We start from the raw sequence: 25,656 nt of genomic DNA on the forward strand, positions 1-25,656 counted from the left end.
AACCAATTACAACAAGTCCAGGTTCATTGACATAGAAGAAATTGGAAGTCACACACCTGAAACTTCTGAAATGATAGCAATTGAAGTAGATAAATGACTCCATCAAGCTATAGAAGAAATCAAATCAGAAATAATCTCTCAGGTAAAAAAAGAAATGACAACCATAATGAAAGAATTGCTCAGCATATCTAAAGAAGACATAGGTTGAAAAACTAAGGAAGCATAGAAAAATGATTGAAACCTTGAATGAACAATACAGGAAAGAATTTGAATGCATAACAGTTTCAAAGAGATATCCAGGAAATTAAAAATTCCATTGAAAGCTGGTAAAACTGCTTGAACAAAACTGAAGGTAGACTTTCAGACCTTGAAGACAGCATTGCAGCTAGCAATCACCAAAGGAAAGATCTCTTCAGATGGCAGAAACTCCACTCCCCCACCGCAGGAACTAGAAAATAATAATTCAACTGCTGAAAGATGATGCAAAGAAAAACAACATAAGACTAATAGGTGTCAACAAAAGCAGGAGTCAATATGCATGACATAAAAAGACTATCTGCGAAAGTAATAGCAGAAAATTTCTCAGAAGAATAAAGTGTTAAAAGCTACTAGAGAAAAGAAACACCTATAAAGGAAAGCGCATCAGAATCAAGATAGATTTCTCAGTACAAACCATCAAGTCAAGAAAAGCTTGGAATGAAGTATTTCAAGTTCTGAAAGAATATAATATCCAACCCAGATTGATGTACCCTGCAAAACTATCTTTCAAAATTGATGGAGAAATAAGATACTTCCATGACAAAGAAAAACTGAAGAAATACATGACCACAAAACCAACCCTACAAAGAGGACTGAAAGATATTCTAGAAAGACATAAAAATGTTTATAATATAAAGAACAACCATAGAAAGGAACCACCAAGCAGGGTGTTATGGTTGAAACATTGTGTCAACTTGGGGAATCTAGAGGTTTGGCTAAGTGACTCAGCAGGAAGCCAGGGTGCTTACTTTGTATACCTCCTGAGCCTGTGGAAGAGGAGGGCATGGAGATTATGTGAGAGCTACACGCCCCTTAGGTGGGGGTAGCCTGTTTACAAAGTAAGGCAGAGAAAGAAGCTGCTTGCCACCATTCCTCCGGTTTGCTCTGGCTGCATTGCTGTTCAGCTGCCATTCCCCACTTTGCTCTTGTTGCTTTGCTATCTTCTGCCTCGGAGCCAGCCAAGTATGGACTGAAACCTCCACAAACTAAGCTAAATAAACCTTTCCTTCCTTCATTTGGACGTTGGGTATTTTGTCTCAGCAATGAGAGAAAAGTAACTAAGACACAGGGCAAGCAATTAAACAGAGGGGAAATGTAGGGAACCAACAGCAGGAAAATGACATGACAAAAATAAGCCTGTACATATCAGTTCTAACCATTTATGTAAATGACCTCAATTCACCAGTCAAAAGGAATAAACTCACAGAGTGGATCAAGAAACAAAATCCAACAATACATGGTATACAAGAAACACATTTAGCTCAAAAGGAAATTATAAACTGAAAGTCAAAGGATGGAAAACAGTACTCTATGTGACAGGAACCCAAAAAAAGCAGGGGTAGCTATTCTGTTTGCAGACAATGTAAACTTCAAACCAATAATGATCAAAAGAGGTAAAGAAGGTCACCACATACTTGTTAGGGGAGAACTTCAAGAGGGAGAAATAACAATCATAAATATATGTGCACCAAATACAGGAGCACCAAACTACATAACACAAATTTTAATAGACATGAAAAATCAAATAAGCAGTAACAAAATCATAACTGGGGACTTTAACAGCCCATTTTCACAAAGAGATAGATCAACTAGACAAAAAATCAGCAAATAAATAACAGAACTGAACCAAACTTGTGAACAAATGAACTTAGTAGACCTTTACAGAGTGTTCCACCCAACAACATCAGAATACACATTCTTCTCAGCTGCACATGGAATGTTCCCTAAAATAGACCATATACTAGCACATCAAACATGCTTAAGTAAATGCAAAGGAACTGAAATTATCCTATGCATTTTATGACCATGGTGCAATGAAATTGGAAATTACTGACAAAAGAAATCACAAAAACTCCACAAATACATGGAAATTTAATAATACCCTCCTGAATAACCAATGGGTCCCAGAAGAAATTAAACAATATTTACAATCAAACAAAAATGCAGATACAACTTATCACAACCTGTGGGATGCAATGAAAGCAATCCTCAAAGGGAAATTTATAGTGGTGAATTCTCACATCAAGAAAATAGGATGAGCCCAAATAAACAACCTTATGCTGCATCTCAAGCTTCTAGAAAAAGAAGAGGGGGGCTGGGGATTTAGCTCAGCGGCAAAGCGCCTGCCTGGCAAGTGCAAGGTCGTGAGTTCAGTTCCCGGTACCGGAGAAAAACCAAAACCAAAAAAAAAAAAAAAAAGAAAAAGAAAAAGAAGAGAAAGTCAAGCACAAAACCTAAAGAACGGAGGAAATTATAAAGATCAGAGCAGAAATTAATTCAATGGAGACTAAGAAAATAATACAAACAATTAATGAATCAAACAGTTCTTTGAAAGAATAAATAAAATTGATAAACCCCCAACCAACTTTTTCAAAAAATAAAAAATCTCAAATTCATACAATAAGGAATGAAAAGGGTAAAATCACTACAGATCCTATAGAAATTCAGAAGATCATCAGTACTACTTCAAAAATCTCTACTCATCATCTGAGGAATGGATAAAAAAGATGGGATATTTTTATACAATGGAGTATTACTCAGCTATAAAATGATAAACTCAAGGCTTTTATAGGTAAATGGATGCAACTAGAGACCATACTCATAAATGAAATAAATTGGACCCACATGTGTAAATATCATATTGTTTCCCTATTATAAGAACCTGAAAGAGTAAATAAAATCCAAAATGTACAATAAATATTATGAAAGGGAAAGGGAAAAAAATGAAAAGGAAAGGAAAAGAAATTGCTCAAAGGAAAGAACAACTGAGATTAGGGAAAGGAGAAAAAGAAAAAAAGAAGTAAGGGAAAAATATATATTTGTACAGTGATCCCTCACTTATCATGGGAGTTACATTCCAGACACCCCTGTGACAGGTGAAAATCCACAAAGTAACAGCGTTCTATTTATTTTATTATTTATATATATTTTAAGGCTTTATAAACCCTTCCCACAGTCCTATAAACTTTTCCCACTCTCTTAATCTCTCCCACACTCTTATAAACACTTCATATGGTCTTAAACACTTTCTACACTCTTAAACCTACATAATTTTCACAATATGTGTAATTCTATATGGGTACTCTACATGAAGTGGACCAGCAGAGGTGCTAAACATGTGGGCACAGTGTGGGAGAGCAAACAGACTGATGCTATGATCACTGAGCCAATCAGCTCCCAGGATACAGAACACAGTGCTATGGTTGGTCGCCTTCCATTCCATCAGCCAGCAATCTTACTTTGGCAAATTTACACAAGGGTTAGTGGCGTATTGCATTTCCATAGTTTACAGTATGGTATTCATCAGTTGATGAAATATATACTGTATTTTATTTCAATTTAATATTCTTTTAATATATTTGAATGAACATTTTTATATTGTTTTAAATTTTTAGGCAAAAATAATTAAAATCATAAATATTATATAAATACCCATATACCGCAAAATCCCATGATATAGTGAAAACTCTGCAATACAGAATTAGATATATTTTTTTAAAAACCTGCAATACAGTGAAGCTGCAATAAGTGAACTGTGATATAGCAAGGGAGGACTATACATATATAGTCCTCCCTTGCATGTATATATATATATAGAGAGAGAGAGAGAGAGAGATTATATATATATATATAGAGAGAGAGAGAGAGAGAGAGTCCTCCCTTGCATGTATGTATGTATCTATATATATACACACAAGGATAGCTGGGATAATTGTACTGCTGATCTTTAATGATTTATTGAAATGAATAGTTAATACTTAAGTTTTTTGACCGATTTTGCTTGCTTATATCTGCTAATCTGAACAACTAATTTGAAAAGAACAATATGCAATATGACAACTATTGGTGGATTCCTACCATCTTTAGTGAAGCTCTGTATCACTTCTATTTTTTTATATTTTTATTCTCTTTAATGGTTGATAAATCTTGCATTCTTGCATCTGGTAATCTGAGCAACTTCACTGAAGATAACACTATGTAATATAACAACCACTGTTAATACCTATCATTTTGTTTTGAAACCCTGTATCACTTTTATTGCTTTTGCCTTGTTTTGTTTTTGTCTATGTTGCTGTTATTTTGTTATTTTTGTTATTCTTTTTAAAATTAAAAAAAATAATGGGATACTGCTATAACAAATACCAGAAATGTAGGAACAGCTTTGGATTTTTTGTTTTGGTTTAGTTTTGATTTTTTTTTTTTGGTACTGGAAATTTAGAACTCAGGACCTTGCGCTTGCCAGGCAGGTGCTTGTGCCGCTGAGCTACATCCTCGGCCCCAGGAACAGTTTTGGAACTGAACAATGGATAGAGGCTGAGAAAAGTTTGAGTGGTACGATAAAGAAAACCTGATATTGGACATGTAGGTGGAAATCGGGACTTTAATTCCCTTATGGGGACTCAGAAGGAAACACAGAGCATGACCCTAGAAACTAAAGGAAGAGTGATGCTTGTTAAATAAGGCACAGAGCTTAGGGAAAGTATTTTGCATGTATTTGAACAGCAAAGCTTGAAATGATGTTGTTGGTCATACAGCTAATGATTTCCAACCACAAAGGTGGTGCTTTGCTTCTTCTTGCTGCTTGTAATAAAAGTAGGAAGAGAGAAGCAAACTGAGGATAGGAGTCTGAAACAAGAGCTGAGCAGGACTTGAGCCATGATGATTCTGAAATATCTTAGCCTCTCTAGCTGGCAACGGACACTGAAACTAAAAAATTCAGTACCAAGGAAGTAAGCTTTAGAAGAGAAGGCCAAGAGCACGGTTATACAATCTTTTGCTAAAACCTTAGAAAGAGCAAAAGACTGGCTCATTCAGCTGTGAGAAGGACCTTTTCAAAAAATTAAAGGTGTGTTCAGAGATGTTCTCCATCAACTAGAGAGTTTCCAGGAAGCTTGAGTGTGGTCGTCAGCCATCTCGACAGGAGGCCAAGATAGAAAGGAGTTCATCTCAAAAATATCTGTCAGTGTGGCTTTTGTCTAATAGAGTGAACCTCGGGGAGATCTACAGGGGATCCTCAAAGTTTCTGAGAAAATTGTTTCAGCAGAAATAATGCCACGTTGGACTAAAAGGGGCTGAAATGAAAGCATGCTATCAGACCTTTGAAATTCTGTGGGCAGTAAGCAGGCTAACAACATGACGAGACTTCATACAAGGGTGACTGAAAAGGCACAAACCAAGAGCTCAGAGGGAGTGACAAGAGCAACAGGGAAGTATCCCATTTTCTGTAGGTTTACAGTGTTTCAAAACAAAATGGGCAGAAGAAAAGAAATAGGTACAGGCATAAGGTCAACAACCAAATAAGTATGTTTAAATCACAGTTTGAAAAAAATACTGCAAGAGACATTCTTTTGATAACTAAGAAGAATTGAATACAAACAGTATTAGGAAAAACTAAATATTTTTAATTAGGTAGAATGTGATAAGTACATATGGCTACCTATTAAAAAATACATGAATATGTACACATTGCGTGTATACATGCATACAGAGTAAGAGAATAAGAAAGCACAGTGCAGAAATTTTAATTTTTTATGTTACTCTTGGCAAAGGAATCTGTGAATTCTATGCACTTATTCTTGCAACTCTTTGTTAGTTTGAAATAAAAAGTTGAAAATAAACACATACATTGGCAATTATAAGCTTAGAAAGAACCTGTTTTGTTTTCAAAATACCTGCACACTTTGCATCAAATTGAAAACAAAATTTACTTTCACAAGAAAGTAAATACAACACTAGTAAAAAAATGTTGGAGCACAAACAGAACCTGAGCGGCAAAAAGTTGCTAACTGACAAAGTTATGGGATGGGTACACGTGTATTCAACTGTGTGTGTGTGCATGGACTTTTCCACAGTACAGTGTTAAAATTTAAAATGAACTGTAGCTCCGAAGGTAAGCAGCAGAGTGTCATACAGTGTACAGGTCACTTGAAAATCAAAACAGCGGCATCTTCCTCAAACGTTATCTGTAACCTGGTGTTGTCTCTCTCACACTAGAAAGGAGTCTGAGCGACATCTAGTGGTGTGTCTGCAGAATTGCATGGGTGTTCAATCACATTCTTACTGTTACTAGTATGTTAAACTTGATTAGCATTTTGACTAATTGCATTAGATCAGAAATCTCCAGCCTCAGACTGATGAATATCCCTCAAAGGCCCGTGTGTTAAAGTTCCATGCTCCCCCACGATGGCGCTATCAGGAGGTGAGACCTTTAGGAAGTGGTCCTTAGCGGGTGGAGGGTGAACCCTGTGGGACCCGAGTCTCATCCTCTTCCTCTGTTTTGTGGCCCAGGAAATGAGTGGTTCACTCCACCGTGTGCTCTTGCCATGCTGCACTGCCCTCACCCACAGCAGTAAGGCCATTCTGTCTTGGACCGAAACATCCAGAACCATGAGCCAAAAGAAACTTTTTCTCTTCATCAGTTAGTTACTTCAGGTATTTCTTTATAGTAATGAAAAGCCAACATGCAATCCTTTCGGGACCAATGCTTCTGACAACTAATTAATTGAATCAACCTCCTTTCTACCCTGACATGAGATGCATGCGGAATATACTCACACGGCTGCAAAATGTTATATAATCCCCCGTGAAATGAAAGGACATTAATTCCTAATTAAATAATAATTTAACCTGAAGGACTCGTGCATGAACACTCCTAAAATTATGATGACGCAGTCAGACACGTGCACGTACACGTGGAATCACTGCAAATGTAGCGCCAGCCAGTGCACATACAATGTGTGGAGTTGGTGATTACGATACCGCAGGCAGCACAGTCGCTCATGGCGTCATTTCCTAAAATGGGAAGCAACTTCCTGTAAATCTGAGAACACAAAATAAAGTGCAATCTATTCTTCATTTAACGTAGTAGTTGTATTCCTAGAAAAAAAAACTAATTTGTGACAGATGTAAAGCAGAATTGGAACGAAGGTTTTGATCATTACACACAGCTTGTTTTTCACTGTAAGAGTGTTTAGGAATATGGAGTAGATGCACTTTTCCCTATTTCTCCTGCCACGTACAGATAGAAATTCTGAACCTTATTTATAAAAGACACAAGGAGACTCTGGCAGGTGGAAAGCTGAAAACATGTCGGTTAAGGACCTTAGAACTCGAAGAATGACAAGCTCATGAGGCCCCTGGGTTTTCTTGTTGCTTCTTATATCCCAGACTGGAGAAGCAGGAAACATGTGAATGTGAATAGATACAGATAGCAAAGTTCAGAAGAAGCTTGTTGTCTCTAGCCAAAATATCGGGAAGGTGGCATCCTAGCAAAACAGAATACTTTAAGAATATAGGCACTTAGGGCAGTCAGGCATCACAGAAAAAAAATGATCCTCCCAAATCCACACCAGCAAAGGCCGAGTGGGGAGTTCAGGCTTATACTCTCACCGGACCACAAAGGAGCACAGCAGTTCGACCTCATAGAGACAACCAGAGAAAGCCACCTCCAAAGAGATCTTAGCCAAATTTCTGAAAGTTAAAGACAAAAAAAAAATCTTGAAGAGTAACAAGAGGCAAATGGCACCTAACTCATAAAGGAAGAACAGAATCACAATGGACTTCTCGGAAACACAGAAATGATACAACAATTTTCAAGTGTCAGCGGGAAAGAACTGTGAATCCAGTGTGAGATGCAGCAAAACTATGCTCCAGGAATCAGGAAAAATCAAAGCACTCTCAGATGATGAAAATGAAGGTGGTTTGTCACGAGCAAACCTATATAGAATTACTAAAGGAACTTCTATAAACAGGAAGGTGATTAAAGAAGTTTCTTGAAACATCAAGAAAAAAAGACACACAGTAAGAAAAAAGCAGATAAATAAACACACTATCCATTACTTGCGTTTTCTGAATTATGTTTGATGGTTGAAACAAAAATTACTGTTTGATATACTTCTAAATGTCTGTGGAGGAAATATTTAAGATAATTCTGCTATAAATAGGAAAGGGAAAAGGGACCAGCTGGGCATGATGGTGTATGCCTGTAATTCCAGCACTCTTGGAGGCTGAGGCAGGAGAATGGCAAGTTTGAGCACAGCCTAGGCAATTTAGCAACTTAGTGAGATTCTCAAAATAAAAAGCCTGGGGATGTAGCTCAGGGTAAGGGCTCTGGTTTCAATGCCCAGTACTGCAAAAGGTGGGTGGGGCTGAGAGGCAAAGCTTCTATGCTTCATGTAAAAACTTGTAAAATGATTACCTCAGTACTGTAGACTATGGCAGGATAGGTGTGTGTGTGTGTGTGTGTGTGTGTGTGTTGCATAAAGCAACCCTGAGAAACACTATGTGGGGACATATACTCAAAGTACTGCAGGGAAATCAAAACAGAATCTTACTAAATGTTCAAGTAACCCACAGGGAGATAGGAAAAACAAATAAAAAACAGAAAAGACAGAAAGCACATTTGTGCTTGATGAATTAAGGCTCCTCCTGCTTAAGGACAATTCTGAAGCTAAGCGTTTTGGATTTCACCTCCTTCATCTTGTTTTATTGGTTATGCCAGCTCTCTCCGACAGTTTCACACTTTCTCACTCTAATAGCTCCTGTCCATCAGGAAATAAAATGCACCCTGTGTCTTACCTGGAATGTGTCCCTCTCCTCAAAGTAGCATGCTTACCTTGCCCCCCTGAAGTTCTTCTCCTTTCCACCCCTCATCCCAGTGCTCTGAAACTGTTCTCGTCAGAGATGCCAGTGTCTGCCCTGTGCTTGCTCCAGTAGATGGTCTTCCACGCTCATTTTACTTGGCCCAACCTTGTGCTGGGCCCAGGCTCCCCCAGCTTTTGTCTTACACTGCAGACATAAGCCCTTCCTTCTTTGTCTGTCACTCAGCTGTTCATTCCCCAGTGCGCTATCACAGCCTCCACCCGCCTCCCCTTCCCCCCATTATTTCCTCCTTTCCTCCATTATTTCAGCTTCCATCTATATTACAAACCCCCACCACGCTCTTAAGCATCCCACTCATGTTACCCAATTCCTCCTATTCAACCTCAGTGACTGTCCAGTGACCTCCCGTAGCCTCTCAGATAAAGTCTAACCTCACCATGGCTTCCGAAGGGGCCTTACCGATCTTCCCAACAGTTTCCCACCCTGGCCCTATTCCACACCTTACAACTACCTCCTCCCAGGATAAACGTCTTGCAGTTCTCAATGTACCACATAACCTCTTGTCCCTAAGATTTAAAATTAAAATGGAAAAACACTGTCTGGAATCCTCACCCCTAAACTCCTAACCTACTACTTATCCTTCAGACCTCAGCTAGGGCCACTTCCTGACTTCCACTTGGGGAGGCTGGAAACCCCCTGCGTAGTTCTCCCATCGCCCTATTCCCTTCCTATCTTGGCAACTGTAAAATCTTTCCTTAATTGCTTATTAAACTATTCCTTTCTCCCTTCAACTGTAAGGCACTTGAAAATGCCTTGTTTAGTTTTATATCCTTAATGCTAGTAGAGTGCTTAGAACACTCAATAAATGTAGTTTAACAGATTATATTATTAAAGAAGAAATATTAAGAAATCTCATCCCGTAGGGCCACTGTCCTTGGTTTCAGCAGTCATAGGACTGCTTCATTTTCTGGCTTATGTAACCTGATGGTGATCGCTTTGTACCACCAGCCCTCATCTCTTCCGCGTCTGCACATTCTCACCAGTGACCTTTGTTCCCTGAATTACAAAGTATGTGCTTTCTGCTATCAAGTCAGCTTTGAGAAAACAATGTCCACACCACATACATGCCTTTGACCAGCTTCAGGAAGTATGTTGGGGTCGATGATTTCAGAAAACATGAAAAAAATCAGTCCCTGTCCTACTTCAAAAAAAGTTTTTCCCTCGAGTGATTTTTAAAATTTCCCTACATAGAGGGGCATACATATCTCTAGCTGAGAAATTATTTCTCAACAAGAAGCAAGTCTAATAAAAATTATAAACCTTGTATGCTCTAAGCTTCAATTCAAGTTTAAGTTACAAACCAAAGCCACAAGTTTTATGAGTTTTGAAAGACTGAGCTATTGACATAAAGCTTTTAGAACACTCCTGCACTAAGCTAAATTACACCTTGTTATATAGATAAGGAAAGAACTAGAAAATATTTACCCGCTAGTTAACTTGAAGCCACTAAGAACACAAACACTTGATAGGTTAGAAGGGTAAAATGCTTTTTTGTCAGATTTATACTTTTCCTACATTTTGCCATCATAAAATTCAGTAGTTTGTACACAGAAGTCTCTTGTGGGATTTTCCTATAACTATAATGGTTAATTATTACACTACCCTTAACCTTGGTACTGTAAAACTTACCTACTTGACCATTGTAGGAAATTGCATTTACTGATATCATCATTTATTTGTTCTAGGAAATTGCATTTTATAATATTTGACACACAGCTTCACTGAGCTTGTTATAATTAAGTCAAACAGCATAAAAACTGTTTACATCCCCTTGAGGTTGATAAAAATCATCTATCTTTTTCCAGGTACCAATTTTGTTCCAAGTAAATATGAAGAGTGACTATAACAGAAACCTTTTAAAGCAATAAAAGGAAGAGAAGGGAGGGAGCGAGGGAGGGAGCGAGGGAAGGAGGGAAGAAAAGCAGTTGAATATTTTTTTCTGCAGCCCTAAAGCTTAAGCGATTGACGTGGGTTCTTCCTTAGGTTATAACTGGAAAGGAAAGTAGCTGGAAGCCGGTGGCCTTGAGAAGCAGGGATGGAGCCAGTCCTCACACGCACAGCAGGAGAGAAGGGGAAGCAGATACAGAAGAGAAGAGAAAGCACCAAGCAGAGTGCCATCTGAGACAGGCACAATGGAGTAGAGATTCTGCATCTATCCCTGGATCCCATTTACCCGGGTTCAAATCTGGCTTTGCCTGCCACTTGTCTATCATTGAAAAACTTGGTTAATCTCCCTGAGTCTTAGTGTCCTCAACTGTAAAATAATTAGGCCACTAGTAGTCGCTTCGTGGAAAGCGTTTAGCTCTTTCATAACATATTGTAATACTGGATAAATCATTGTTGTGGCTATTGTTGTTATCTTCCATTTCACTCTTTTGCTTAAACCCAGTCTTGATGACAAAAATGTACAGTGTGACATAGTCAGGACGCCCTCCACCCGCCCTGGCCCTGGGGCATCACATAGCACCTGCCTATACAAAGACTGTATGACTGACAATCGCTTTTCTGCTCATCTTTCTCACTGAAATTCTCACTTCAGGGCTCAGACATAGCACCTCCCCAGGGACACTCACTTCTCTGAACATCGTATCAGCTGTGGTCAAAACATCATTCAAAAATGCCTCCTGCCAATGCACCACATTATCAGGATAAAGGGCCAAAAAACATGTATGATCATCTAAGCAAATGTAGAAAAAACATTTGACAAAATTCAACCTCATTTCATAATAAAATTCCCTTAACAAATTAAATATAGAAGGAATACACCTCAACACAGCAAAGGCCATATATCCCCAGCCCACAGTTAACATTCTGCTCAGTAGTGAAAAGGTAACTCTCCTCCTCTAAAAGCACAAAGTACAGAGGTGCCTACTCTCCTTACTTCTATGCAATATAGTGCTGGAAATCTTCGAGCAATTGGCCAAGAGAAAGAAATAGGCATCCAAATTAAAAAGGAAGAAGTGAAATTTTCCTTGTGCCGACAAAATGATCTCATGAACAGAAAACCCTAAAGACTTCACCAACAAACTGTTAGAACCAGGAAACGAGTCCAGTAAAGTTGTAGGATATAAAATCAACATACAAAAATCAGCACCTTTTCTATACACCAACAATGAACTATCTGAAAAAGAAATAAAGAAAATGATCTCATTTAAAATAGCTTAACCAAGGGCTGGGGATTTAGCTCAAAGGCACAGCACCTGCCTGGCAAGCACAAGGTCGTGAGTTCAATTCCTGGTACCAGAAAAAAACAAAACAAAACAAAACAAAAAAAAAAATAGCTTAACCACAAAAATACTTAGGAATAAATTTAACCAAAGAATGAAAGATCTGTACACTGGTGAAATAAATTGAAGAAGACACAAGTAAATGAAAAGACACAGTTTTTCCATTGTACATGAACTGGAAGAATTATATTGATAAAATGTCTATACCACCCAAATCTGCAGAGGCAATGTAATTAATCCCTGTCAAATTTCCAATGTCATTCTTCATGGAAATAAGAAAGACAATACTAAAATTTGTAAAACCACTAAAGATCCTGAACCACCAAAGCACTGCTGAGATTAAAAAAAAAAAAAAGCTGGAGGCATCCTCTGAATGACTCCAAAATATACTAAAAAGCTATAGCAACCAAAACATCAGGGTACTGGCGTAAAAACAAACACCTAGACCAAAAGAACAGAATGGGTAGCCCAGAACTAAACCCAAGCATTTATAATCAATTGATTTTCAACAACGATGCCAGGGGCACACAAAGGGATAAGACCGTCCTTTTAATAAATACTGTTGGAACAAGATGATCCTATGCAGAAAGACGACATTAAATGCTTATCTCACAAAATATATAAAAATCAACTCTAAATGGATTCAAAACTTAAACATAAGATCTGAAACTGTAAACTTTAGTAGAAGAAAATATAAGGAGAAAGCCCCATGACATTGGTCTGGGCGATGATTTTTTAAATATGAACTCAAAAGCATGGACAACAAGAGAAAAAATAGTCAACTAGGACTTCATAAGACTAAAGAGCTTCTACATAACCAAGAAAACAGTCAATAGAGAGAAGAGAGAGCCTACAGAGTGAGAGAAAACATTTGCAATCATACATCTTATAAGGCATTAGTATACAACATTTATAACAAACTTAGCAGTAAGAAAACAAACAATCCAATTGAGAAAAATGGGTAAAGGATCTGAACAGACATTTCTCAAAAGGAGACATCCAAATAGCCAACAAATATGAACAACTGTTCAACACAGCTAATCACCAGAGAAGTGCAAATCAAAATTACCATGAGGTATCAACTCACACCTGTTACAATGACTATTATCAAAAAGACAAAGAGAAAAACATATTAGAATGTGGATTCTATTAGTGGAAAGGTAAACTATAGCCATTATATGTTGGGGGCTGGACTGTGGCAGGGTTGGTGCAGAGGAGGGCAAGGTGCTAACCACAGTGCTCCCAGGGAGAGGTAACATCTGCTGAGGATAACAGAGAGAAACCTAGTTCCCTATTAACTTGTATAGGTATCCAGCGGTGGAGAAGGGATTGTTCCCCTTTTAACATTTACCTCTCTTGAAGTTTCACCTGCTCCTTATTTTTCAAAATCTCCTTCAACCATGTCACAAGCGATGCATAACCTCATCCACCTGTATCTTTCTGGCTAATAAAAGTGAGTGGACTGTGAAGGTTGGCAAGCTTGTCCGCTAGACATGTCTCCTTCTCGTCCCCTTGTACCTTAATATTTTGTTTTTTGTCTTTCCTTAGTCCTTGCTGTCCCCTCTTCAGGAATCTGAGGGTCTACTCAGCCTCCGACAGTTATGGAAAATGGCATGGCAGTTTCTTGAAAAATTAAAATAGAGCTATTAGACAATCCAGAAATCTTACTTCTGGGTATGTATGAGGGAAATACAATCAATGTGTCAAAGAGACATCTGTTCTCCCACATTCATTGCATCATTCCTCATAATAGTCAAGATTTCAACTCAGCCTATGCGTCCATCAACAGATGAATGGATAAAGAATGTGGAATATTATTTAGATTTTAAAAAGAAGGAAGCACTGTCATTTGTGGCAATATGAGTAAAGCTGGAGAATATTATATTAAATGAAGGAAGCCAAGTACGGAAAGACAAACTACCACAGGATCTCACTTATACATAGAATCTTTAAAAAGTTAAACTTATAGACAAGAATAGAATGATGGCTACCAGAGGCTGGGTGTTGGGAAGCGCTAGATTAGTCAAAGGATGTAAACTTTTAGTTAGATCAAGAAGTTTAATAAGAGATCTAATGTATAACACGGTGATTACAGTTAATAACAATGCATTGCATTCTTGAAAACTGCCAAGAATAGAAGTTTATGTGTCCTCACCACAACACAATGGTGTCTGTGAGGTAATGTATGTGTTCATTAGCTTGAGGTAGACATTCTACATTTATATTTTAAATATATATTCCATTTTAATATGTATATTCCACATACATATTTTAAAACAACATATTGTACAAGATAAGTATAAACAGCTCCTATTTGTTAATGAATTAATTAATTTAAATATTTTTCAAATCAAATATCTCCTGCTATTATGCTGCAATATAATGGGATGGATGCAAGCTCTGGGGCCAGGCATAGTTAAGCACATCTCGCTGTCTGTATTATCTTGGTAGATTTGTTTCTCACCAGAGTCTGCATGCTAAATTAGGTTACTGACAACTGTCTTATCAATCTATAGAGAATGATCAATAAACTCAAAAATAATAGCTATCACTATTGTTAAATCTGTAGAGTTTTTGTTTTTTTTTTTTTTTGAATTCTCACTGAGGGTCAGAGAAATGTTGAATTGGAATCAAGTTCAAAATTTGTGTCCCCAACTACGTGGAACTTGAATGTTTCAATCTAACTAAAATGTCAAAGCCTCCAAACTTCTATCTTTCTGCAGACAAGAAGCCTTGTCTTGTCTTTTACACGTTAGCCTTCTCCCAGTTTTCCCTGCAGTCCTCAGCAGATTATCTGTTAATAAGGTACATCTGTGATCATGGTCATCCCATGAAGGAGTTGCCATCGAGCTGAAAGTTGTTCCTGCAGTATATGATCAATTCTTTCTTCCAAAATGAGAAGGATGATATTCTCTCTGAGCCATCTTCAACTATAAGAAAGAAGCTCCTCAGCAAGTTTTTGTTAATATAGCACTCAAAATTCACAAGCCAAACTCCTTTTTTCTGAGATGGTTGAATCTAAAGAAGTTAAAGATTCTGCTGTCACACTGTACACGGACACTAGTGTCTCACTTCTTTTTTTCCAGTACTGAGGATTCAACCCAAGGCCTTCATACTGAGCCATATCCCCAGCCCTTTTTTAAAGTTTTATTTTTCAGGCAGGGCCTCACTAAGTCAATAATTTGTCCAGGTGGGGCTCAAACTTGACAAACTCCTGCCTCAGCCCCCAGAATGCTGGGATTGTAGGCATGTGCCACCATGTCCAGTTTCATGTCTCACTTTAGAATCAAACTTTCCTTGCCCAGCTCTTTAAATTCACACACACACACACACACACACACACACACACACACACACACACACACCCCAGTTCATTAGACATGTCTGTAAACATCTGGCCCTGTGGTACAACTATGTAAATGTTTGAACATGGGTACAACTGCAGACAGTGATGAAGTCTTTCTCCTAGACCCTTTCAAGTAAATGGTTGCAGATAGGTACATGGGGCTAGCAATGTCTCCTAATTCTATTCACCAAGAGTCCCGTCAGCTCAGTCAAGAGGAACACTGCTGGCTATGGAATTGAGCCAGAGCACATAAGCATCTGGTGGCAGAGACCCAGACAGCACTAATTTTCCTGCACTGCACTACCCCTCTCCTTGCCCAAGCTCCCTCCTCTGCTCTGAGGCCTTTGATTCAGCCAGATGGTTGACACATGGTTTTGTTTTTTGCCAAAAGGATAATTTGCTTTCCAAAAATCTCAAATTAACCAGCTCATGACTGCTTCTTAAGATAAAGAGAATTGAATTCTAACAAGGCTTTGGAGAAAGCAACTTGACAGGACCGTGTTGCTCCTGTTTCCTGTCTCTGGCTGCCAGGTGCTCTGCTTTCTCTGCCCATCCACAGGGGATTTGTGATTGGGTTTGAATTCTCTAACATTGTTTCCTGGAGAACAACCCAGAGCCGCTGGTGTGTCTGGAAGGAAGGAGAAACATTTTGCCAACCCAGTATTCACCTGCCCTAAGGCACTTTAGCATCCTGAACTCAACTTCAGGAGGTAAAACTATTTTGGCCATTAGTGACTGTATTAGCTTTCCTATCACTTTCCTATCATGAAATAACAAACACCTGCCGTTTGAAGAATAAGAGGTTTGTTTTGACTCATGGTTTCAGTCAGTTGGCTGCTCCAAGGCAGAAACAGGACTGCAGAGAGGCATGGTGAAGAAAAGTGCTCACTCCACTGCAGCCACAAGTGGAGAGACAAGGGAGTAGCTGGGAATGAGAACCACCCTTCCAGGTCACGCCCCCAGCAACCCCTCCAAGCAGCCCCACCTTCTGATAGCACATCCAGCTATGAACTGCTCAGTGGATCTTTGATGAGTATAGCGCCCCCAGAAGCCAATCACTTTTCAAACACAGGAAACCAGGGGGACATTTAGATCTAAACCATAACACTGCATTTTAGAAGCAAGGGGAGACTAAGACCTGAGGCTTCATTTACTTAGTGAAAGAAAGAATGAAGAAAGAAAGAGAGAAAGAAAGAAAGAAAGAAAGAAAGAAAGAAAGAAAGAAAGAAAGAAAGAAAGAAAAGAAAGAAAAAAAGGAAAAATGGAAAGAAAGAAGAAAGAAAGAAAGAAAGAAAGAAAGAAAGAAAGAAAGAAAGAAAGAAAAGGGAAATAAGGGGAAGGGAGGGGAGGGGAGGAAAAGAGAGGAGAGGAGAGGAGAGGAGGCGAGGGGAGAGGAGAGGAGAGGAGAGGAGAGAAGAGAAGAGAAGAGAAGAGAAGAGAAGAGAAGAGAAGAGAAGAGAAGAGAAGAGAAGAGAAGAGAAGGGAAGGGAAGAGAAGAGAAATCCAAGGCTCTAGATTGATTTGCTGGCCTCGATGCCCCTTCAAGTGAAAATAGAAAATATATTCATCCATTATGTATTAGAAGCTGGGAATCTGATATATAGTTTTGGGGGGAAAATAATTTTGACTAGTATTTACCCAGAATTTTTATATTCCATATGATAAAGCATTTTTCAAGGAATCTTTCACTTCCCCAGTGTAACTTGAGATAAATCAACCCAAAAAGCACAAATACAGACAAGCATGAATTTTTTTTGGCCCAGCTTTTAGAGGAATTTGTTTAGAGCTGACAATGCAGGCCCACCACTGTGGGGGAGAGCTAACAGACTACCCCCTCGGCTAATCAAAGAAATAATAGCAGCCACTTATTCTAAGTTGTTGAACTCCACTCCAGGGGTCTCTTTCAGTCAAGATGCCTGCCTCCCCACCCTTCCCATAGCTCCCGTTTATACTTAAAATTTTTTGATCTAGATACAAAATAATAGAACTGATCATTAATTTTCTGGGACTGCCATAACAAAACATACAGACTGAATGACAACATAAATATATTTTTTCTCAGTTTTGAAGGCTAAAACTTCAAAATCTGCCAGGTAGGGTGGTGCATGCCTATAATCCTAGCACTCAGAAGACTGAGGCAGCAGGATCACTGTAAGATTAAGGTCATGCTGGGCTACATAATGAGTTCAAAGCCAACCTGAACTACATAGCCATACTCTACCTCAAACAAACAAAAATACAAAGAAGAAGTCCAAGAGCAAGGTGCCAGCAGGACTGGTTTCCTCTGATGGCCATAAAGGAAAGACTGGTTCCAGGGCTCTCCCCTTGGTTTGTATGTACCAAACTGTCTTGCTGCCTCTGTGCATGGCCATGTCTCTGTGCATGGATCCAGCCAGCCGTCGCTTATAAGGACAACAGTCAGATTGGGTTAGGATTCACCCTACGGACCTCTCTTTAACTTATTCACCTCTTTAAAGGCCCTACTTCCAAATGTAGCCATGTCCTGAAGTACCAGAGGTTAGAACTTCAACATGTGAGTAGGGTACAATTCAGCCTGTAACAACCTATATTTATGGAAAATTTCCAAATTATATTAAACAATAAAGAAATGTGCCTAATTTAAGAGCCCTATAGTTGTTTGGAGTTTTTTTTTTTTTTAAGAGATAGCCAGATCCCACATATGGTTTAATTTTAAGGACTGTATGCTTCTTGTTCTCCCAAAAAAAAAAATACTTCACATGCCTTCAAGCTCTCTTTAGAGCTTTATATTTTTCTTACCTGTATCAAACAGTGTATTTCATCAGTTAAAGTCCAGCAAGCCTTAGATCGACCCTCATCTGTCATTCAGACTTCAGTATAATCACTGCTTTCTTCCTGGGAGCAGCACTTGATGAAGGGCAGATCACTGGACTCCTATAGAACCAGGAAGAAGAGAGAGAAGATCATGGATGGAGAAAAACAAAGAGAAAGCTGAAAGCTTAGGAGGACAACCCCACTGGCTTTTCTTTTTAGCCTGAACAGTGGTAGAAACTTATTTGCACTCCAGTCCAAACTTCTGGTCTTGTTAATAGGCAGCAGGTGATCAACCAGACACTCACTATTCCTTAGTGTCTAGGCAGGGACATGTGACAGCCCTCTAGACAATGGATTGTGGGCGATGCTGTATCCCAGTCCTAGGCCTGACCTATAAAATTCTCCTGTACATTTCCTACCCTCTCTTTTTTCCATCTACCAGTGCAAACCAAGGATTCTGAAGTCCTGAGAAACAGGAAAACCACAAAATGAAAAGAACTGGACCTCAAACCACCAAGGGAAAGGCCACCCCCTGAACACTTGCACTAAACCATCAGTGTGTGAATAATAATCTTGCGAGTTAAACCTCAGTCACACTGGGGAAGCTGTACCTGCTTGCTAACACAAAGGGCAGACGTACACACTCCCTTGAATTCACTCCTATGCGCATTAGGCAGCAAAGAGTGTATGGCTTGCCACACTTCCTTGAACACAGCAGAAGCTTTGTGGAAAGTGATAAATGAAGAATTATAATTAATTAGAATTATAATTAATATGTTAATATAGCCAAGGGATGGCTGAGTTTAGTAGTAACTTAATAAGCACTTTAGAGGTAATGTTTCCTGCTAGCTTATGCTAAGAGTAAATACTGATAATAAGAGTGTGACGTGACATGTAATAGAAGTTTTACTTAGCTATTATTATTCAATTCCATTGATTCATAAAAACAGTAACAATAATCACAGGCAGCTGAGGCTTGCAATGATCATCCCATTTCAAAATACCAAGCAGAGCACTAAGCACATGATGAAATAATAAAACACTGGTGAGGTAAAGAAAGAATCAGACTAAAAGCCAAGTGTCCTGAAATCTAGTTCCAGCCCAATGCAAACCAGCTGTGACCAGGAGTCCTCATCTCTCCTATGAGCAGAAACAAATCTCAGGAGAACTGGTCACAGCGTTTTTGTGCACGGATGATACTTCATACATATGTACTCAATTAATAAATGTTTCCAAAGGAATTCTGCTTGATAAAGCAAATAAAGCTAGATGGAAGTGAGTGAACACAGATTTTAAACTCACAGCCATTCCCAGCCCTGCCAAGCTAGAAGTCCCCCTATGTGTTCATGTGGAGAGAGAAATAGGCTCCATTTCTGAACAGTGAGAACAGAGCACAAATCTAAATAAGCCTGGAGATAACATATAATCAAAACTATAGCCATGTGTTTTAAGTCCTGTGCCTATTTTTTTTTTAAATAAAAAGAGAAACCACCTCTCTTGAAATGTGGAAGTAAAACTCAAACCTATTTAACCAAAAATAACAACATGAAATAGGCTTCTATTTAGTCACAAGCAGAGACCTTTGTGTACCCAGCTATAGTAAGGACCCAGACATTGCCTAGAACATAATGGATACTTAAGTGCTTGTTGAATGAAAGCAGTCATTGAATACCTATAAGGTAAAAACACTGGAGTAGGAATGGTGGGAAATGCCAAGATGAACAGAAATTCATACCTGCTGTCCAGAAGCGTGCAGCCTCACAGAAAAGAACCAGGTCATCAACCTGACTGACCGTAAGGCAGAAAGAAATACATGCTAAATAGAGGTAGGAACATGCTATGAGAGGAAGAGACCATTCTGATGGGAAGGAAGAGGAAGCAAGGTATCAAAAAGGAGGTGGAACTGAGGCTGAGCTTTAAAGTAGAAGAATGTGCAAGCTGAGGGAATGGTATGACCAAGGTCATGAGGAATGGAATATGCAAGACCAGGAATATGCAAGCCATCTTGGGAGACAGCCTTGGAAAAGGGAGGAGAAGCTGCATACACTATTCAGATTGCCACATGAGCTGAACTTCATCTGCCACAAAACTGGGCCCTTCTGAAGATAAGAGGATTCCTTCTCTTTTCACTTTAAAAATTTGCAAATCATTTACTTTCTTTAACACATTCCTGCCAGCTTGAACCACGAGTAGTACGTCAGGCAGCATGGGACAGCCCCATTGAGTGCACAAGCCACCAGCTGGTACAGTCATGCATGTACCACCAGTAGCTCAGGGCCACCCAGCAGCAAGGCATATGAATTACAGTCCCATCGTGAACATGTTATAAGCCATCTAAGTGCTATTTTATTAAGTACTTTAATCAGTGTAAGATGGCTGTCATCCCCAAACCACTTGAATGCTACAGAAGTTCAAATAAGGTGAGGAAAATATGTTCTGGGATAAAGCATGAGTATATATCAGAGTGCTGTCTTCCTTAATTGTTTTAATTTCCAGATGACAAAACTGTATTTGGTTTCAGTGCTTACGCCTTTCACCAGCACTCTCCCCACGGCTTTGAGTGTAAAGCAGACTTGTTTTGTTTGGTTTGGTTTTTATTCACAGAAGAGACAATAGTCTTGAAAATCAAGATATTTGAAGAGAAAATGCTTTGATTTACTTTGTTTTGCCTTGTTTTGTTTAATTTCAGCATTTGGCTTTGAACTCACGAAGCCTCCCATCTGGCAACTGAGCAAGACCCTGTCTCAAAATAAAAAATAAAAAGGGGCTGAGCATGTAGCTCAGTGGCAGATGCTCATGGATTTGATCCCCAGTACCACACACACACACATGCACACATACACACACACTCACACACACACACAGCCAAAGCCTGGAAGAAAAGGGCATAGCTTTATCCATCAACAGAGTTTGGAAGTAGAATAAATGAGATGTCAGTTTTCTCACCACACAGAGAGATCAAAGATCTTCCAGAATTGAAGGAAAGGGCTTTAAAAATGAGAGACAAAAGAAAGAGGGAAAATTATTGGTTATTGTCCCTAAAGGAGAGTCCCTTCTCCTTGGTCATTCCTCCAAAAGAAACTTTGGTTAAATAGCAGTAGAGTGTCCCAAACAGGCTAAAGAATCTGAGAATGGTGAATTTCTTGTGGCCTCACATAATGTCTTGTATAGCAAAGCATGGCCCCAGCAAAGCATAATGTAGCTGGCAGTTTGGGGCAGAAAGAGAATTCCAATAGCTGTTCTCCAGTAGCCCCCAGCCTCCTTCGGTGCAGAATGGTATGGGAGAGCATTACAAGGTTTTGGCTAACCCCACTAGGGGCACAAACAGGCAGAGGGAACCCCAGGGACCAACAGGAACAACTCACCTTGAACAAAAGAATGCCAGGTGGTTGACACTGGCCTCATGACCCGGAGAAGAGAGCAGGGTGAGAACCTCAGCTGTTGATGACAGCAGAGATGGAAGTCTTTGTCCATGCAGAAGAGCTCAGAATAGACAGAAAATGGTACTCTCTCCCCACACCCATTCTCACAGTCTCCCATCCCACAAGGAACAGTGACACATACGAGGAACCAACTTTACTGTGCTATCACTAACATTGAAGATTGTTTTTAATTTTTTTGGATTGGGGGGTTTTTTGTCTTTTTGGGACAGGGTTTCACTATGCAGTTGAGGCTGGGCTTGAGCTCATTTTATAGCCCAAGGTGGTCTCAAACTCGCAACGATCCTCCTGCCTCAGCCTCCCAAGTACTGGGATTATAGGCGTGCATCACCACACTGGGCCATTGAAGACTGTTAATTATAGTAATTATAATTATAGTTAATTATAGCCCATCGTGATCATTATTTAAAAATAAGGACATTTACCATTTATTTTGCTTCTTTAAATATGTGACATATGAAATTTTCACCCAGTAAGTGATAAGTACTAAGAAGAAAATTAAACAAGTGAAAATGACAGGCAGTGACTAAAAAGGGAACGAATGATTTCTGCCATGACTAAGACCTCTCTATGCAAACAGTATCTGAGCTGAAAATCTGCACATTGAGAAGCAGCCAGCCAGTTAAAAATCCTGAATATGAAAATTCCAAGCAGAATAAACAGCCATGTAAAACCTCTGAAGTAAGGGTGACATCAGCGAATTTAAGTAACTGAAAGACGTGCAACGTAGCTGGAGCAGAGTAAGCGAGAGAGTGGACGAGAGACAGGACCATCACTGTTATGAGCAACAATCGTAATATATCGAATCTCATGGATTGAGAAAGGCCTAGAAGATTAGGAAAGCACAGTTCTAGGTGTGTCTGTGGATGAATGAAACGCAGGCCAGCAAGCTGAGGGTGGGAAGATTCGCCCCGGTTGTGGGTAGCACCAGCCCGTAGGCTGGCAGCCCAAATGACACAGAGAGAAAAAAATGAAGAAAGTGTGCCCATTTTTGAAGTTCCCTAGTCTTTGCAACTAACTTGGACATTGGTGTCCAGTTTCTGTGGCTTCCTAACACAGACTCACATCAGCAACCATTTCTCGGCCTTTGACCTTGGCCTGGTGCTGCATCCTCCATCCCTGTTGTTCTGACTTCCATCTTCTCGGGTTGAGCAGCTACTGGATCCTGACTTTCCAGTGCACTGATGCCATTGTAGACTCTCCCACCTCTGATCTCCTGAGCCTACATAATAAATCACCTTGCATAGTTTTTTGTTGATTCTGTTCCTCTAGAGAACCCTAACTAATACAAAAGTATCATGTATGCTCTGAAAGGCCATGGCAAGAAGGTCAATTTTATCCTGAGTTCAGTGAAATGTGACTGGGAAGTGTTAAGTAGAGCAGTGACAGGATCTGATTTGTCACTTATTTTGGGCTGCTGTTGGGAGAAAGGATCGGAGTGAGACAAACATGAGAGCTGAGAGAATAGTCAGAAGAGCATTAAGATAATCTAGAAGAGAGATGTTGCTTGTTTAACCTGAAGATGATCATTGCAGAAACTGAAAGAAGTTGTAGAATGGAAAAAAATATATTGAGGATGTACTTTGGAAACTAAAGTGATGAATGGGATTGACAAATGAAGAAAAGAATGGAAGGCCTCCCAGGTTTTTGTCTTGAGAAACTAGGAAAAGATTAAGCCATTTTCCAAGGAACAGAGTAGGAAAACAGTTTAGGGATTTTTTTTAAAAAAAGCAGAGAATAAAGAGTTTTGTTTGGTCCCATTGCATTTAATATGCCTATCAGACATTCAAGTCAGACAGGCACTTTGATATCAAAGAGTCAGTTTGATTTATGAGCCTGCAGCTCACAGGAAGGTCAAAAGTGGGGATTTACATTGAAGAGTCATCTGCATGTAAATGGTGTTAATATTTTGCAACAAAATGAAATTCACCAGGAAGATGGTACAGGTGGGACCCGGAAAGGAGCCTAGGAGGACAAGCAAACAAGTAGAGCCAGTAAAGAGACAGAAAGAGAAGTCAATGAGATTGGAGGTAGGGAATCAAACTTGAGAATTTGGTGTCATAAAAGTCAAGAAGACAAACTGCCTGGGTTATCTTTACTTGAAATTAGCACAGTTAGTTCACAGGGTTTGCTAAGCTACTAAGAGCCGTGAGTGAATAATTCCTATCTGCCTATACCACACAGAAATAAAATTGTCAGGGCCCTGGACACAGTCTGCCTCCCAAATGTATATCCTTAGTGTCCTGTGGATCTAATGTGCATATTAATAGCTCTGTTTCCTCTTCTTTACCACTAGAATAACTCATGTCTTATTGAACAGATTCAAATGAATCTTCTGCAAAATCAAAGAACAACACCTTTCAGAACAGATAAGTCTAGGGCTGGGGATTTAGCTCAGTGGCACAGTGCTTGCCTGGCAAGCACAAGGTCATGAGTTCAATTCCCAGTACTGAAAAAAACCAAATACAAAAGAAAAGGAAGAACAGATAATTCTAATAAGCTACATGTTTAAGAGAATAACTTTCTCTTTACATACATTGTGCATATGAGAATATCAAACTACAGCTAATCATATGACACACCACCAAGGATGAATGTGGGATGTCTGCCTGCTATTAAATGCATTGATTTGCAGAATATATCTTAAGTAAAATATTAATGGCATCACCTTGTCTACAAAAATAGCTTTGACCTGCTGCAATTGTTACATAACTTACTACTCCATGAGCATTGACTTTTCTACTGGTAAAGCTATCAAGGATAAGAATACTTGAATATAAAATAGTATGTGGAGAAAAATCATTATTCACTCAACTTACATTATTTCTCACATTAACCAGAGCTTAAAATAAAACCATTCATGTAGTAAGATAGTTTCCAGATTAGCCAACCGTAGGCATATACAATTTTGTACCAACTTTAATCACAACAATTAAGGATTCTTCAAATTATGACTTGAGATGTCAGAGCTGGACATTTTCAGGAATTGTTTGCTTCTTTTATTGGTGCTGTCATAGTTGAGGTGATACAGACACTTACTAAATGCTTAAATACCAAGGAATACTTTTAAATTCCCTACTCATTCACACAAACCTTAAGAAATATATCGAGGAATATAAATTGTGCATAGAAGTACATAAATTAGGTGATATAGAATGTTAACTTTAATTTCCCCATCCACTAAAACATATGTGCATAAGCTTCCTCACAATTTTACACCCAATTTAAGGACAGTGTCAGATCCTCTGAAGTCTACCTGTGACCCCTCAGAGTTTCCAAGCTAAGCACTCATACATAGTGCGCCTGTATGCCTTCTTATTCGCCGGAACTCTGTTTCCAAATGTATGGTCTTTAGGGACACTGAGTTCTCCGTTCTCTACGTAAGTGGGACAAGCCCCAGTAAGAGCTGGAGTCAATTTGCCGGCAGCTGTACGGAGTTTGAGGATCTGGATGCTGTCCTCTGTCCTGAAAATACTTGTTGCGTGGGTCAACTGGCGCTGTCCAAGGTACCAAATGTCGTAGCGCAGTGCTTCTCTAAGTATGGTCTATAGATCACCAGCATTAAAATTAATAGGTTTACATATTAAAACCCAGATTCCTGGGCTAAGCCATCCCAGAACTATGGGTCAAAAATTTTTTATGTATTTTGTTATGTATATGTGTTTTGTTTACTATGCAGTGCTGGGGATTGAACCAAACTACCTGCCCAGTCCTTTTGTTTTATTTTTTATTTTGAGACAGGCTCTGGCTAAATTGCACAGGGTGGGGTCAAACTTGTGATTCTTCACCCTAGAGCAGTAGTGGTGAAGATTTTAGAGCTTTCAAGGATGCAAACAGCCCACTATGGCATCCGTGCCATAGATTTGCCACTGTTGCCCTGAAGTATACACTGGCTTATGTCCTTTATTTTCAAACTCCAAACAGTCATCCT

At 39.2% G+C, this 25,656-nt stretch overlaps 1 long non-coding RNA gene across 1 annotated transcript in view; it reads right to left on the reverse strand.

The window, feature by feature from the left end:
* LOC102020289 overlaps positions 1-25,656 on the reverse strand; it is a 49,181-nt gene that overhangs the window by 19,268 nt on the left and 4,257 nt on the right. Inside the window, exon 2 of the long non-coding RNA XR_262062.2 lies at positions 18,271-18,405. This is a non-coding gene — a long non-coding RNA (uncharacterized LOC102020289). The remainder of the gene's footprint in view (positions 1-18,270; positions 18,406-25,656) is intronic.

Source organism: Chinchilla lanigera, unplaced genomic scaffold (genome assembly GCF_000276665.1).
Source record: "Chinchilla lanigera isolate Chin_1 unplaced genomic scaffold, ChiLan1.0 scaffold00040, whole genome shotgun sequence".
NCBI lineage: Eukaryota > Metazoa > Chordata > Mammalia > Rodentia > Chinchillidae > Chinchilla > Chinchilla lanigera.